Raw genomic sequence first — 17757 nt, forward strand, 5'->3', positions numbered from 1 at the left:
TATCTACTATAATGAATAATTCATCCCAGTCTCCACTGGAGAAAGGGGCTACCTTAAGGCATAGGAGACTGAATCATTTATTTTCTGGAAGTTCCCTATTATAAATACAACTGTTAAGCACATAATCTAAAAATATTTATGTCTGGGAAGTTACCTTCTAGATTATAGCTAAAAAGCTGGATAAATGGATGGAGATGGGATGGGTAGAGATAACTTTATATTAAAAAAAATACAGCAGTATCCAGAGATTTTCTATTCACACAGACATTATCAGTTGGCAAATAAATTTCTAATCAGTTAATTCTCATGCATTTAATAATGTAATATAAACCTATAAATTCTCATTTCTAAGCTAAGAATAGACTATATATAACTGCATAGTCAAGAAATTTTCTCACAATTTACTTTAAAAATCATTTATCCCTTATTGGGTTACAAGTGACCAACTGCTTTTACCATTCCAAGTCCTTGCTGCACAATAGGAAAGCTAATTTCAATGCTATGGATCTTCCCTTCACTAACTATGTGGCTAGTTTGTATTCGTGTGGCAAAGGAAAATCAGTTATTGGGTTTTTGTCAAATGTAGAAGCTTAAATTAGTTATGGGTACAGTGATTACTCATCATTCCAAGTGGTGAATAGAGCTCAGAGTCTTGGCTTGCTCTCTGGTCACACTGTATTACTAAGCAACTTTGGAACAGGTGCCGTCAAAGGGAAGACAGGTTCTGAGAAAAGACTAGAGTGGATAACACATGCATGAATTAGAATGAACAATAATTTTTATAAGTAGAGAGGACAAATAATTACCTACTATGATGAAAAACATCTAAATTTATTAAAATTAGAGTTGCAAAAGCTCTTAGCGTACAAGTTTCCTTTTTGAGGAAAACCAGCATGCCAGGTAGCCATTTTCCAGCTTTTGCCTGATCACTCACTTCTGGTGGCAGTGTGTTCCCCTTCTTCACCTAAGCCAGCTCATTCTATTGTGGTACAACTCCAGTGACTATATGGTCAAAAAATGCTCAAGAAAGTATGGAAAAGAATACCGAGCAAGAAAATAGGAGCTCCAAATCCCAACCTCAGTCCTACATTAACTCTATCTATGTGACACTGAGCAAGTCTTTGGTACCTTCTGGACCTCAGTTTCCTCATCTGTAAAAGAGAGGCTCTATGGTCCTTTCTAGTTCTGAATTTTTCTAATTCTGTAATTTCCATTATTGCTACTAAATCAGTTGTGAGAAGGCTACAAAGAGCTCTTAAATTTTTCTTCATACAGTTCTCACTTATGTCACAGTGGGCTGTGAACGTTTCATGACTTTCTAAACTTAGTCCTAACACAGTTTTTCCATCAGCTTTCCAGATTACCTATAGCTTGAATCTGCTTGGATTCTTCATATCTCAAATGTTATCACATCCCAGAATCTGCCTTTTTAGTCACCAGATGGCAAAGGTCAAGCTACAAAATCCCTCTACAAAATCCCTCAGTTTGGCTTGTGCAGTTCCAAAGTTAAAACAAAACAAAACAACTTCAGTAATGTTTCACTGTTCTCGTATGCTGAACTAAAAGAGCTTTGTTCTATCTTCTATAGAATGTTAGTAAACTGCTCAATATTTGATCCCTTTTTATGATTAGAATACACAGGCCCAATAAACCATGAGCTCAAGGACAAGTTATACCTTTTATAAAAACTGCAATTAATGTACATTTGGTATAGTGTAAGTATATATAATTATTTTTTAGAAGCAAAATGCTATATATTTCAAAGTGATAGTAACTTGGCAAAGTTGCAAATACAACAGTAAAATGAATGACCATTTAGCATTTAATGTATTTAACTAAAGTAGATACCATTAAAAAGACTGTGCCTGGGAAGCATTACTTTATTGAACAATCATAACCAAAATCTAGTGTTATAACTAAAACAAAACTTATTTTCTATACAAATAAATACATTTAGTTATTTTAATAAGATATTTTTATTTATTTAAATATTTTGTTTATTTATTTGAGACAGAGAGAGAGCATGAGAAGGGGGAGGGGGAGGGGGAAAGGGACACGCAGATTCCCTGCTGAGTGGGAAGCCTGATGCAGGGCTTGAACCTAGGTACCCCTTTAGTCAGATTTTTTAAAATAAATTTTCACATTTTTGTTATAAATGTGAAAATAAACTAGTTTTTTCAGTCATTTAAGTCCCCCCCAACTTTTTTTAAATAAAAGGAAGGCTGTCTGGGTGCTGAAATAACCACTAATAATTGACACATTTACTTGAAAACATCCCCAGGATGTATGTGTCATACTTGAGTAAAAAGTTATATTAAAAATTATCACTATATATAGTTCATAGTAATGACTTCTGAGTCTTCCATTGGATTTTAACAATAACATCCAAATTCCTTACCTTGTTCTACAATTTTTGGCCCTGCCTACCTCTCCAATGTCTTTTCTTACCACTTGCTCCCATTTCTCTAGTTCTTTTCATTTGTTCTCTTCCAAAGCACAAAGGTTTTTTTCCACCTGAGTGTCTTCACATAAGCTCTTCCCTCTTATTTATTGCTTGTCTAACTCTAAACACTGCTTTGTGGAGAAGGCAAGTCATATTGTTCAAATGTTTCCTACCTTCAGAGGTTTGGAAGTTCACTCAGGAAGCTGAACTAATTCAAATAACACTTTCCATATTCTAAACATCAATGTATTGGGAAAAACTGTTGTGGCATAAAATGATAAGGATGTATTAAAGTTCAGCAGAATGGAAGTAGGAAGACCCAATGTGCAGAGTGGAGTGGAAGAGCTCTTCTATGGTTTCCTGAGCAGGGTAGGGGTCATGATGCAGTTATGTGCTTGACTCCAAGCTACTATGGGCAACTAGGTAAGTGCTTACTCTTCTTGACCCTAGGTCAAAGAGGGTCAAGGGTGGATATGCCCCACTGAAGAGTTATGTTTGGCCTAGAGTTGATGAAATTGGTTTTTTAGATTCATTCATTCATCAAGCATTTACTGAGCACCCACTATGTGTGAGACACATTTCTAGATTCTAAGTATACAACAATGAACAAATATACAAAAAACAAAGTCCTTACCCTTTTGAAAACTGTATTTTAATATGGAAAACAGGTAACAAAGAAGAAAATACATAGTATATGAGATCATGATATGTACTAAAGATAAAGCAACGTCGAGAAGTAGAGAGGGGGTGTGTGTGTGTGTGGCTACAAGTTTAGATACTGTGGCCGAGGAAGGCCTATGGAGTAGATGACATTTGAGCAAGGGATTAGAGGAGCTGACTGGGCCATGGAGATACCTGGGGAAAACCATTCCCAGCAAGGGAAGAGCAAAGGCAAATGTCATGATGAAGAAATGAGCAGGTTTATCTAAGGAAAAGACAGGAGGCCAACTGTGGCTGCAGAGGTGAGGTTAGAGAGCCTCATGGAGCATTGGTAGGACTTTTGACTTTGCTAAGTGAGATGGGAAGCCTCTGGATGGTTGTGAAAAGAAAAGCAACAAGACCTGACTTATGCTTCAATAATATCTCTCCGACTATGGGAAAGAATGCATAGAAGGGAGACCAACTGGGAGGCTATTGCAATAATCCTGGAAAGAGATAATGGTGGTTTGGGCTATAGTAGTACAACAGAGATCTGTAAGAAGTGATCAGATTATGAATATATATTGAGGGTACACCCAACAGGATTTCCAGATAGATTAAATGTAGGTTTTGAAAGGAAGAGAGGAGTCAAGGAGAGTCAAGAGAGAAGTCAACTCCAAGGTTTCTGGCTTGAGCATGTGTAAGAAGGAAGTTGCCAGCATTTAAGATCAGGAGACTTAATAATCCAGACTTCCAGGTTCTCTCAAAACACTAGAAGAAGGTTATTGGTTTATAATGAAATGCTTGGTAATAATGTCCCTGTGAAAGACCTGATATGTTTCCCTTCAGCAAACACTAGAACACTAGATGGTCCAATGTATACTTGTATTTTTCACAAGACAAAAATCAGCTGGAGCTGGGAAGCAAATGCCCCCTTTGGAGCACTCTCCCTATTGTCTTAGACCTGGCTTTTTGAGCAATAAACAGCCAGCTTACAGCTTGACCCCTGCCCGAAGTTCTCTGATAAATTCACTGTCTTATGATACAACATACCTTGCTACTAATTCTGACAAAAGAAAGGAAAGGTTTTGACAAAGTATTTATTTTAAAACAGGTATAAAAAGAGCACCTATTATTCAAGTTTTCTCCTTGTCAAATCCACAGGGATTTAACAAGAACCTGTGACAGAGGTCCACCCTCTGTCTTCCTTCGTAGTGGAAAGAGAAGCCCTTAAAGAAAAAACCCTCTTCTGCATATTCTGACTTCATCAAATCTGAATCCCACTCACTTGACAGTCCATGTCCCCACTGCCCAATAATAAAGTATGGTACTGGACTATATCTGACTGGACCTGATTTCTAAACAACAGTGTTCTGGGACCCCGGTCAGTATGAAGGGACATTGGTTCCAGGCTGCTAATATCACCAACGAGCTTGTTGGCTGGTAAATTGCTTATCTTCTTTGGACTTCTGTTCCCCATCAACAAAGAATGGAGTTAGACTATAGTATGGTTTCTCCAGATCTAATATATGAACAAATATCCTGCTCTAGGTGGTTATTCGGTTTCATTTACATAAGGGTTATTGGCTTATAATGAAGTGCTTGGTAGAAATGTCCCTGTGAAAGACCTGATGTTTCCCTTCAGCAAAAAAACAAAACAAAACAATGTACCCCTAAATGTCTTGTTTTGTTTTGTCTATGAGGAAGTTCGGTTCAATACAATTTTCAATTATAACAGAACCACTTTTACCTCCGTATTTGAGTACAGCATTTTCCTACCTCCTTCATATTCATCCTAATGGTTTTGATTTTATTTTTAACTGCCCAGGTGTAGGTACATTTTGACTCTAGGCAACATCAAATGTTTTCCGAAAGCGAGTGGGGCAAGAGGTAAACATTGGAAGAAAGGGGCAGGAAAAGGAAAATGATTTTTAAAAAAGTCTTTCCATCTGATATTTGGAAAGTCAGCACATATGCTTTGTGAAAGAGAACATATAAATATAAACCTTACAGTGCTGCCGCAAGCAGCTTTCTCTGAGGTCTACACCCTTTAAATGTTCTTTTTTTTTTTTTTTTTTTTTAAGATTTTATTTATTTATTTGACAGAGAGAGAGTGACAGAGCACAAGCAGGGGGAGCAGCTGAGGGCAAGGAAGAAGCAGGCTCGTCAAGCAGGGAGACTGATGTGGGGTTCAATCCCATGAGGACCAGGACCTGAGCTGAAGGCATATGCTTAACTAGCTGAGGCACCCAGGTGCCCCTGAGGCTAACACCCTTTAAAAATTTGCTTTTAGATGGATAAGAGCAGCTATGAACAGTATGGGGCTATAGACTGCTAAGGGGGACAAGCCCTACTGAAAAATTCTTCCATGCAGTCTCTTTCTCTTATTAGTTACGGTCATTTAAAGAAAAAATTGATAAATTTTTTGACCTGGATTAACTCCCTATAATAAAGAAGGATCAGTTTTGATATCAAGGAGAATTAAAAAAAAATTTTTTTTAAGATTTTATTTATTTATTTGACAGACAGAGATCACAAGTAGGCAGAGAGGCAGGCAGAGAGAGAGGAGGAAGCAGGCTCCATGCTGAGCAGAGAGCCCGATGCGGGGCTCGATCCCAGGGCTCTGGGATCATGATCTGAGCCAAAGGCAGAGGCTTTAACCCACTGAGCCACCCAGGCTCCCCTTAAAAATCAGTAATCAGTTAATCAGTAACATAAAAACTATGGGTAAAGTAAGCATCAAGACAGATACTTTGTGGTAATAAATCAAAGGACACTCTATAAACCTGCATTCATAAAGGGTCAGGGTATCAGTCCTCCTTTGGTACCATGGGAAAAGGCATATGCTTGAGGCTTGAGAAAGTCAGGACACCCAGGCTCCAACTAGTTTGACAACCTTGGGCAAGTCATGTAACCACCTTGGGTCTCACCTGTAAAATGAAGAAAATGTGGAGAGTACAGAGTCAGAATTTCTCATAACTGAACTCCACTTACCCAGTTCTGTCCCTTTGTTTAACTCAGGACTGAGCCCATATATACTGAATCCTGGAGACTAGGAGGCTATTCTCTAGTATGCCCCATGCATTTCTTACAACTGTTTCAACAATTACATTTATTCCCAAACCTGTTTATGCCTGTTGGACTTGTTATTGTAATTATATAATTCAATCAAATATTAGGTAACGTGATGAAATATGACAGTGAAGGCAGGAGTTGTTTTTATGCAAAAACACTAACACTTTGAGAAGACCTGATAAAAGCATATCATTTAAAATAGCTATCAAGGGTGCCTGGCTGGCTCAGTCATTAAGCATCTGCCTTTGGCTCAGGTCATGATCACAGAGTCCTGGGATGGAGCCCCACATTGGGCTCCCTGCTCAGTGGGAAGTCTGCTTCTCCCTCTCCCACTCCCCCTGCTTGTGTTCCATCTCTCACTGTCTCTATCTCTGTCAAATAAATTAAAATAAATAAATAAATAAATAGCTATCAAGGCAAATATGGGTTAGACAAATCTAAAAGAATAGAAAATAAATTGTTAAAATCTAGAAGGATTCCTTCTTAAATCTTATTTCTACTTTAGCAAAATTGAAATAGGGAACCTAGAAAATGCAATCATTAAGGTATAATCAATGCAAGAAAAATGTTAGGAAATTAAAATCAGCAGACCTATAATCAAAGAAAAGGCCTTGGCCCTACATCAAGGTTTCTACTGCAATGGGAGGGAAGTAAGAACCACAGCGAAATGTTGTAGAGGCTCCCATCTCTTATTTAAAACCAGATGAAACAGGCATTGATGACAACAAAAGTACTTCCCAGGAGAGGCTAGGGAAGGAGAGGAAAAGTGGAGGATGGGGTTAGGTTTGTGGGAAGGACAGACATACAGACACACAGATATCACTTTTGACAGTCTCACATGTCCCTGCCAGTCTGCCAGCTGAAGGGAGAATGAATCCATTTCTGGATCACAGGTTGGTCTTTAAGCTCTCAAGAAGTAAACATCTCTTCAACTACTAGAGTTAGTAGTTAAATTCTGCATCTGCTTCCTCAGTCTTTTTATATATATATTTGATAAATTACTTAATGAGTAATAGTGTATGTTGGATTTACCTGGGCAAAACACATTGAGAATGAGAACACAGGATGATCTGGTTTCGTGAGAGTAAGACATGCAGAGCGTGAATAGTCCTAGGTAGAAATAATAGTTTTCAATGGCAAGACCAGGCCTGTAATTTTCTGCAGCACACCATGACCTCATGGTTTATATGAGGCCAACTCCATAAATCAAGCTTTACCTAATTAAAGATTCTTCTGCAGATCTACATTATTAGAACAAATAATTAAAACTGCCTAGGCAATAATACAAGCCAGATATGTTTACAAAAATGCTCTCTTTTCCCCTTAAACTCTTTGTCTCACTACCACTTACAGACCTTTCACATTTAGTAAATTATAGACTTAGAGCATTTCTTTCAGTCTGACTTCACTTTCAAGGAATTCTTCAATTAACTTTACGTTGCTTTAAGCTGTTCATCCAACGAGAAAACAATCTGTGGTTTCTGACTCCTTTGCGTGCCAATGGCTGCCATCCATGTTTGACTTTCAGACACACTGTCTCTTGAGAGCCAGGCTCTGTTTTCATAAAACCAGCCTGTTGTCATAGCATTTTGACAAGCACTATAGAAAAACAAGGAACAATACTCCGTGGTGGCTAAACTGAGAGAATTACCACTGCAAGGGTGACTGCACTGGGACATACATGACATCCACACCCAACCACCTGGCCTGAGCCAGAAGGTAACACATACTCCACTTTCATCTGTGACCTTTCCATTTTCAGGCACCATCTCTCTACCACCAATTCCTTTCTTTCCCCCTCATCTTTTTCCCAAATAGCTAAAACACCCAAAACTCATGGAAGGGTGTGGCTACTCTAAACAACACGTAAAAATACCAGTGAAAATCTAGGAAGCAAGAGATTACACTGTCTTTGCAATAGTTACAGCGCATCTAGTTATCAGATCTTCAGCCAAATAGTGTAATGAAAAAACATGAGCTCAGAGGTGGGCCCTCAGTTCAAAACTTTGAATTTTCTCAGACTCTGGTGTAGCAACCTTGATTCTCTGCCTCTTCAGGCTTACACACTAATAGTTCTGAAGAAATGCAAGTAATAACTGGGCAGGGGAAAATAACAATGGGAACAAATGACGGAAATAAATGATGAACAGATTATATAGATATATGTTAATAATAAATATATAATAATTAATAAATAATTAATAAATATAATATATTTATATACATTATATAGATTATACAGATTTAGAATAGAATTTAGAATAGATTTTCTGCCTATCATCCCTGAGTCACAAAGAATGGAATTTCTTTCATTTTCCTTTCATCCTTGCTTAGTCAGTTTCTGGGTATCTCTCACCTGAGTTCATTCTATGGAAGCACCTGTGAATTCAACAGAATAATAAACTGACAATGATATTTTGAAGGCCTCTTGGATACTCAAGCCCCAATACAAAATGCATATGCGGGGTTTCAAAAATCATGCTCAATGCTATTCCTTTAATGGGATGTACAACTCTTGAATAATAGGCCTTTCCACAGCAGAGGAATGAACACTGGGAGCGCCATGCCATAAGCATGTAGGCAAAGCCAGGGGAACTAGAATGAATGCAAAGGCCATGTTCAGCCCAAGGGCTGACAAAAGACTCTGCACTGGTTCAGTATGAGATGGCAATGGATGGGAGGACCAACAGAAGATTTGCTCTTTTCTTACAACAGACCTGTGCCTTGACTCTGCTTTTAATGCTACTGCTACTGCACCTGAATCAAAAGATCTGTAGGATCCCTGAGAGACCCAAACTTATTCTAATGCCATTCTTTTCCCCTGTCTTCTTTTCTATCTTTATTTAAAATCCCTATGTGAATTTTATTATATATTTCATTTCCAAGCAATCACAAGTTCTTTGTGGAAAAAGATTAGTGTAACTATGTCTGTCTTGTGTCTCCTCCTTCCTTTTCTCTCTTCCTCTTTCATTCTCTCTCAGACACATGTACACACACACACACACACACACACACACCTAGCAACCAAGCTATTTTTCGTTCTCTGTTAAAAAGATCAGTTTCGTGCTCACTTCGGCAGCACATATATTAAAAATTGGAACAATACAGAGAAGATTAGCATGGCCCCTGTGCAAGGATGACACACAAATTCGTGAAGCGTTCCAAAGATAGAGCCTAAAAGTAGTAGATCAGAAAAGAACAGAGACAATATACAGTAACAGTCACCTTATAGGCAATACAATGGCACTAAATTCACATCTCTGAATAGTTACCCTGAATGTTAATGGGCTAAATGCCCTAATCAAAAGACACAGGATATCAGAATGGATTAAAAAACAAAACCCATCTATATGTTGCCTACAAGAAACTCATTTTAGACCCAAAGACACCTCCAGATTTAAAGTGAGGGGGTGGAAAAGAATTTACCATGCTAATAGACATCAGAAGAAAGCAGGGGTGGCAATCCTTATATCAGATCAATTAGATTTTAAGCCAAAGACTATAATAAGAGATGAGGAAGGACACTGTATCATACTCAAAGGATCTGTCCAACAAGAAGATCTAACAATTTTAAATATCTATGCCCCTAACGTGGGAGCAGCCGACTATATAAACCAATAAATAACAAAATCAAAGAAACACATCAACAATAATACAATAATAGTAGGGGACTTTAACACTCCCCTCACTGAAATGGACAGATCATCCAAGCAAAAGATCAACAAGGAAATAAAAGCCTTAAATGACACACTGGACCAGATGGACATCACAGATATATTCAGAATATTTCATCCCAAAGCAAAAGAATACACATTCTTCTCCACTGCACATGGAACATTCTCCAGAATAGATCACATCCTGGGTCCTAAATCAGGTCTCAACCGGTATAAAAAGATTGGGATCATTCCCTGCATATTTTCAGACCACAATGCTCTGAAGCTAAAACTCAATAACAAGAGGAAATTTGGAAAGAACCCAAATACATGGAGACTAAACAGCATCCTTCTAAAGAATGAATGGGTCAACCAGGATATTAAAGAAGAACTGAAAAAATTCATGGAGACAAATGATAATGAAAACACAATGGTTCAAAATCTGTGGGACACAGCAAAGGCAGTCCTGAGAGGAAAATATATAGTGGTACAAGCCTTTCTCAAGAAATAAGAAACGTCTCAAGCACACAACTAACCCTACACCTAAAGGAGCTGGAGAAAGAACAAAAAAGAAACCCTAAGCCCAGCAGGAGAAGAGAAATCATAAAGATCAGAGCAGAAATCAATGAAATAGAAACCAAAAAAGCAATAGGACAAATCAACGAAACTAGGAGCTGGTTCTTTGAAAGAATTAATAAGATTGATAAACCCCTGGCCAGACTTATCAAAAAGAAAAAAGAAAGGACCCAAATAAATAAAATCATGAATGAAAGAGGAGAGATTACAACTAACACCAAAGAAATACAAACAATTATAAGAACATACTATGAGCAACTCTACGCCAACAAATTTGACAATCTGAAAGAAATGGATGCATTCCTAGAGACATATAAACTACCACAACTGAACCAGGAAGAACATCTTCCTAGGAACATCAGCAAAGGCAAGGGAAGCAAGGGCAAAAATGAACTATTGGGATTTCATCAAGATCAAAAGCTTTTGCACAGCAAAGGAAACAGTTAACAAAACCAAAAGACAACTGACAGAATGGGAGAAGATATTTGCAAACGACATATCAGATAAAGGGCTAGTGTCCAAAATCTATAAAGAACTTAGCAAACTCAACACCCAAAGAATAAATAATCCAATCAAGAAATGGGCAGAAGACATGAACAGACATTTCTGCAAAGAAGACATCCAAATGGCCAACAGACACATGAAAAAGTGCTCCACATCACTCGGCATCAGGGAAATACAAATCAAAACCACAATGAGATATCACCTCACACCAGTGAGAATGGCTAAAATTAACAAGTCAGGAAAAGACAGATGCTGGTGAGGATGCGGAGAAAGGGGAACCTTCCTACATTGTTGGTGGAAATGCAAACTGATGCAATCACTCTGGAAAACAGCATGGAGGTTCCTCAAAAAGTTGAAAATAGAACTACCCTATGACCCAGCAATTGCACTACTGGGTATTTACACTAAAGATACAAACGTAGTGATCCAAAGAGGCACATGCACCCGAATGTTTATAGCAGCAATGTCTACAATAGCCAAACTATGGAAAGAACCTAGATGTCCATCCACAGATGAATGGATAAAGAAGATGTGGTATATATACACAACGGAATACTATGCAGCCATCAAAAGATATGAAATCTTGCCATTTGCAATGACATGGATGGAACTAGAGGGTATCACGCTTAGCGAAATAAGTCAAGCAGAGAAAGACAACTATCATGATCTCCCTTTTATGAGGAAGTGGTGATGCAACAGGGGGGTCAAGGAGGTAGGAGAAGAATAAATGAAACAAGATGGGATTGGGAGGGAGACGAACCATAAGTGACTCTCAATCTCACAAAACAAACTGAGGGTTGTTGGGGGTAGGGGGGTTGGGAGAAGGGGGGTGGGGTTATGGAAACTGGGGAGGGTATGTGCTATGGTGAGTACTGTGAAATGTGTAAACTTGGCAATTCACAGACCTGTACCCCTGGGGATAAAATTATATGCTTATAAAAAATAAAAAATTGAAAAAAAAAAAAGATCAGAGTTTCATAAAGCATCATTCTTTCTTTAAACTGAAAGTCATTGGTCCTATTGAATTATCTTCATGTCTATTCTGAGATTTAAAAAATACTAGCATCCAATATACTTGTTGTAAAATTTACTAATTTGTTCAAAGCACTGCTTTATGAAGGGCCAGCACTTTTCTAAATGGGGTCATAATGCAGATCTTGCTTCAAACTCAAGAGCTCAAGAGCTCTTCTCCTTCCTCTTTGTTCTTTCTGACACTTAGATTCTCTGAAAAAAAAAAATTATAGAAATTTTCTCTCCAAAAAGGCAATTTTGAAATTTGGGAAAGAGCTCCTTGTCTCCTGGAGCTTTTTGCATAATCCTGTGTACCATTAGCTTACTTCTTGGAGTGAAGATGGTAATGATGCCTAAGTTGGAAGGAAACAATCGACCAAGAAGAACATAGTTGAGGACACAAAAACCTAAGTATCATTTCTTAGCAACTCCAAAGAATAAGCTTATTATGTATAATGAGAGTTCTAGAGTGTGTCACCAGAAACTCGAGTTCTTTTAAATTTTTATTTGATGCCTAGAACAGCAGTGACACTGGAATGACCATGTTCTCCAATTTTCTAGGTGAGAACAGTAAACTGGAGAAACGTGCTGTGGGATTTGAGGTTTAGGCAATGAAGAAAGATCAAAATAGTTTTTTTTTTTTTTTTAAAAGATGGTATTTTAAGTCATCTCTATACCCAATGTGGGGTTTGAACGCATGACCTTGAGATCAAGTGTTGCATGCTCTGCGGACTCAGCCAGACAGGCTCCCCTAAAACAGTTCTTAGTAATAAGTATATAGCAGTATGTTTCCTGGCTTGGTAAACTTTAAATTAAATAATTAAAGTTAAATGATTAAAAAATGTAAGACTATTTGAAAAAATGTTATCAGTCATTATTAATTTTTAACCTACTGTTCCTTCTGATGAGAGTAAGGTCAGAAAGGCTACCTTCTGGGGTACCTGGTGGCTCAGCTGGTTGAGTGACCACTTAGTTTCAGCTCATGTCACGATCTCAGGGTCAGAGATCTAACGCAGCCTCAGTCTCTGCACTCAACCAGGAGACTGCTTACAGATTCTCTCTCTCCTTCTCCCTTTCCCCCTCCCCCAGCTCATTCTCTCTCCCTCTCTAAAATAAATAAATAGATGGATCTTTAAAGAAAAAAAAAAAAAGGAAATGCTACTTTCTGGTTAATTTATATTTTTATGTCTTTAGGTTTTGGCAAAAGATACCACCGTATCTGTAGCCCTCAAATAAGAATGGCCAAAGTAATGCTGGGTCTCACATGATCTATTTCAGACCTTCAAACCACCCAGAGCCTGATGGATTGAGTCTGTTTCTATGCCTCTGGCATCTATCGTCTTTTGGAAGTTCAGTGATTATAGAGGGGATATTTTGGTTTTCTACTGTAAACTTGTACAGATTTTGAACTTGGGGAACTTACAGCTTCTGGCTATAAACTTGTCTTCTAATAAGAAACCACAGCACTAGACCATAAGTGACAGAATCCAGTTTTTAGGGTAGCTGCAAATGATTTATTTGCAGAAGAGGAAAGTGAATCACAAAGAATGATATGAAATAGAAAGTGTCAGAGTAATAAAATAAATGAAGATACAAGGGTTTTAAAAGTTTGCAGGGAAATGAAGACATTACATGCCACAAAATTTTAGAAAATAAGATTACAAGGTATATGATATGCTAGCAAAATTCTTGATTATAGTAAGGCTTTCCAGGGAATAAGAAAACTTGCATGGCTAATACCCAGGATGACTACTGAGTCAGAGATATTACTCAGAACATAAAATGGCATAAAATATATAGAGATTTCAAGCCAGTTTCCTTATTCCACACTCTTGTCCTCAATCTCATGTTAGCCATTTCCTCTAAAAAGCAAAGAACCACTGCAGCTTTCCAGAATTCTCTTCCATTAAATTCTAAGTGAAAAACTAAAAAGAAGAAAATCAAATGAAAGTAACCCATGAAGTTAGATGACAACATAAGGAAAATTCTTACTCCTTAATGTTGTGATAACAGCTTGAAAGAAAGATTACAGAGTGAATCACACTCATGAAAATACACATCAGCTTACATTTATATATAGTTTTAAAATAGAAGACTTTTAAATAGAAAAGGGATGAAAAGATAGTCAGTAGCTTTACTCTAGAATAGTTTTAGAGAAAAAAAGATCTGCTACCGCCTTTAAGGAGACCAGAATATCACAATTTAATTTGAAGTGGCAGATAACCCAAGTATTCTCAAGTTTCTTCATTAACTGACTCTTCAAAAAAGATCTCAATATGCATGCTGCTGGTAATACCAAGTACATACAGAGGAATTTCATTCTTTGATTACTATGGTGCTGCTTCTTTTTCTTATTTGGTACGGTGGTGACAAGTAGATTTAGAACACATAAATAGGACACAGAGTTGAAAGGATGTGATGAGTTAACTAACAGTTACTAATAATGGGAGAGGTAGTTGTAGTACAGGTATGATTAACATTGGTCATTAGGAGGTGCTAAAAATGTCATCCAGCTTTACTGTTCTAACACATTAATTCTTGCAGGTCTGTATAATGTACACAGTGGGTCTCTCCAGCACTCAATTCATTTTTGGCTATATTGAAAGTTAGATAGAGCCATAATTTAACCATTGTAAATACTGATTTTTAGTGATAAGACTTCTTTAGGACACATCATTTTGACAAAGGAGAAAATAAAAATGAGCCTGGTATAGAAGTCTTTTATTAACAATTTTATGGTATGAAAGCAATTTTACTAACTGTATTAACTACAATTTAAATAAAAACTAAAAAAAGTTTTATGATATATATAATATATATTATATATATATACACACACACACACACACATACACACCATAATATACCATATGGTGTATACATATACACGCACAAACCGTGAATTTAAAAAACTAAAAAACTAATAAAAACTCATTATAGGTCAAAATTAAACCAAGTCTCAGGCAAATACAAAATGGCTCATAAGGAAGCTGTGGACTATAATTAGATGGGAGATTTCTGGATTAATATTTTAGACAAAACTAATTCTCACTTGGTCAGTGGATAACATAGACCGTGGTGTCATAAAATCTGAATCTGCTTCGAGAAGAACTACTAAGTAAAGGGATAAAAAAAAAGTCTGCTTGATGAGTTTATAGCAACGTTTCACATATCTAAAATGTTAGGACAATTCAAGTGATTTCAGAAACAAGTAAAAGGATAAAAAGGACTCTTGAGCAGCCAAAGGTACAAATTTTATGTACTTCACATATTAAAGAGATTCCTAGTGTACTCTTCTTATTTCAATGCATATCCATAGGGCTGGGTATTTTAATTTCCTGCTCACAGAAGATCAGAAGCACCACTTCTAGGAGGGAGGTTGAATGGGGCACCCTCATAGAAGTCTGTCAGTCTTCACAGCTAGGAAATCAGAAAAAGTATAAAAAGATAACCCAAGAGCCTCAAACACAGCATTCAGCAGCTGTTTAGTATAGTGGTAGACAGACTGAAGTATCCAAAAGGGCCTGGGAGGATCATCACATACAAGAGGTGCTAAACAAATATTTACTGAAATGAAGTGGACTGAACGATGACCTTGGGTCACTGAAAAAAGTTTAAATTATGGTCAACATATGTTCTTTTAAAGAAAAGAAATGGAAATATTTTAGAAAAATTTTCACCAAATATATATTTTTAAAGTTTTGTAGCTTATGTAGCTTATGATTGGGGAATAACTTCCAAGTGTTGAGAATATTTTATTATCTAAAATCACCATTCAGAGAATTCTAAAGAGTGGAGGTTTTCCTCTAGTACAAATATTTTCATAACTTATTTTTCTGAGTATAATCTTTAAACTTATAAACTTAATAACAAAATGTGGAAATATGATAGAAAAAATTGTAATTTACATATATAATTTAAAGTAAAATAAAAAAGTTCTTCCAAGACAGATTTTAACTCCATTAACTATAGGCCATACTTACTTTTTCAAGTAATCATCTTCACTAGTTATAGAATCAAAAATATTGTGTATTTAATTATGTAATGTAACATAAACTTGCTATAAATATTAACACATTTTATCATATTGGTACAAAGTTTTAAAATACATAAGGGCTAACACAATAGTTTGGAACAGACAAATAAACAAGACAGATTAATACACACAGACACACACACACACACACGCACTTTCCTTACTATTTCCCCTTCTTTCTTCCATACATCTTTCTTATCAGGAGCTGGAGACAGCACAGAGGAAGATTGATTAGAGGAATAATGATTAAAAATTCTTAATTTCAGAGTCTAGAAAGGGAAATGCATATATAATTAAAAACAATAAAAGTGAATTATAACCTTCTAAAGATGCTATTACTGTTCTTATTCTCTGAAGTGTATTCTAAATTAAGTTAGTTCAGCAAAGCTAAACTTGTTTGTGTAGGACACTTTCGAGCTTTTACCAGATTAATCTTATTTGCACCGTGGCTCTTCAAGAATACTGATTACTGTTGGGGTGTCTGGGTGGTGCAGTTGGTTAACTGACTGATTCTTGATTTTGGCTCAGGTCATGATCTCAGGGTTGTAAGACTGAGTCCCGAGTTGGTTCGGTGCTCAGTGCGGAGTCTTCTTGGAATTCTCTCTCCCTCTCCCTCTCCCCCTCCTTCTTATGCTCTAAAATAAACAAATAAATCTTAAAAAAAAAAAAAAAGAATAGTGAGTGCTGTTTTTCTTAAATTTACTTGACTTCTGATAGTACAACCCTCAGAATTGGTGTTCCACAAAATACACACTGGGAAACATTGATGGGCACCATAACAGGGTTTACAAAGGCTATGTCTCATTCTCATCCTTTCAGTTCTGAGAACTGAATTCTAGAACACAGGGGGAGCCTCTGATTTTGATTTTCAACTCACAAATGATTATGACTCATGTTGTCTGTTGTTGAATCACAACTCAGGATGCCCATATGCTACGCATTTAATACATATTTATGGAAACAGACAGTACTAAATAAGTATCACATCAGCCCTCCTATTAGTGATTCTTGATCACCAGTGGTACTATTTTCCATAAAACAAGACATTGGTACAAAGTATAAAGTAGACTTCAAGTTCAAAACAGGAAAGAGGGGACGCCTGGGTGGCTCAGTTGGTTAAGCGGCTGCCTTCGGCTCAGGTCATGATCCCAGCATCCTGGGATCGAGTCCCACATCGGGCTCCTTGCTCGGCAGGGAGCCTGCTTCTCCCTCTGCCTCTAGCCTGCCACTCTGTCTGCCTGTGCTTGCGCTCTGTATCTGTCTCTCTCTCTATAACAAATAAATAAAAAAAATCTTAAAAAAAAAAAAAACAGGAAAGAGGATCAGAAAACAAATCTAAACTGAAGCTAGCTGGGAGACTGTTAGTGTATCAAAAAGATGCATATATTGGGGCACCTGGGTAGCGCAGTTCTTGGGCATCTAACTCTTGGTTTCAGCGCTGGTTCTCCAGGTCATGGGATAAAGCCCTGCGTCCTCTTCTGCATTCAGTGAGAGTCTGCTTGGGATGCTCTCTCTCTTTCTCTCCCTCTGCCCCTTCCTCTAGTGATCTCTGTCTCTCTCTCTCTTTGTCTCTCTGTCCTCAAGCTGGGAAAGCCTTCAGACAAACCACAACAATGGAATTACGTTGACCTATAATGTTCGTTCGGGTTTACGACGTAGCGATCCAAAGCTTCTATACATCACAAAATGCTCACCACAATTTTATTTGACAGAGAGAGCACAAGCAGGGGAAGCAGTAGGGAGAGGGAGAAGCAAGCTCCCCATTGAGCAGGGAGACCAACCCTGTCTCTCAGACAAATAATCTTTTTAAAAAAAAGATG

At 37.3% G+C, this 17757-nt stretch overlaps 2 protein-coding genes and 1 non-coding gene across 5 annotated transcripts in view; 2 read left to right on the plus strand and 1 right to left on the minus strand.

Moving 5' to 3' along the window:
- The window catches only part of CMSS1 (cms1 ribosomal small subunit homolog), a 382853-nt gene that overhangs the window by 156533 nt on the left and 208563 nt on the right, over positions 1–17757 (minus strand). The gene's annotated exons all lie outside the window — the stretch shown is intronic.
- Positions 1–17757, plus strand: part of FILIP1L (filamin A interacting protein 1 like) — a 302790-nt gene that overhangs the window by 86772 nt on the left and 198261 nt on the right. The gene's annotated exons all lie outside the window — the stretch shown is intronic.
- On the plus strand, positions 9221–9328 carry LOC116581318. The gene has a single exon (XR_004282007.1). It is a non-coding gene; the product is annotated as a U6 spliceosomal RNA (small nuclear RNA).

Source organism: Mustela erminea, chromosome 1, assembly GCF_009829155.1.
Source record: "Mustela erminea isolate mMusErm1 chromosome 1, mMusErm1.Pri, whole genome shotgun sequence".
Taxonomy (NCBI): domain Eukaryota; kingdom Metazoa; phylum Chordata; class Mammalia; order Carnivora; family Mustelidae; genus Mustela; species Mustela erminea.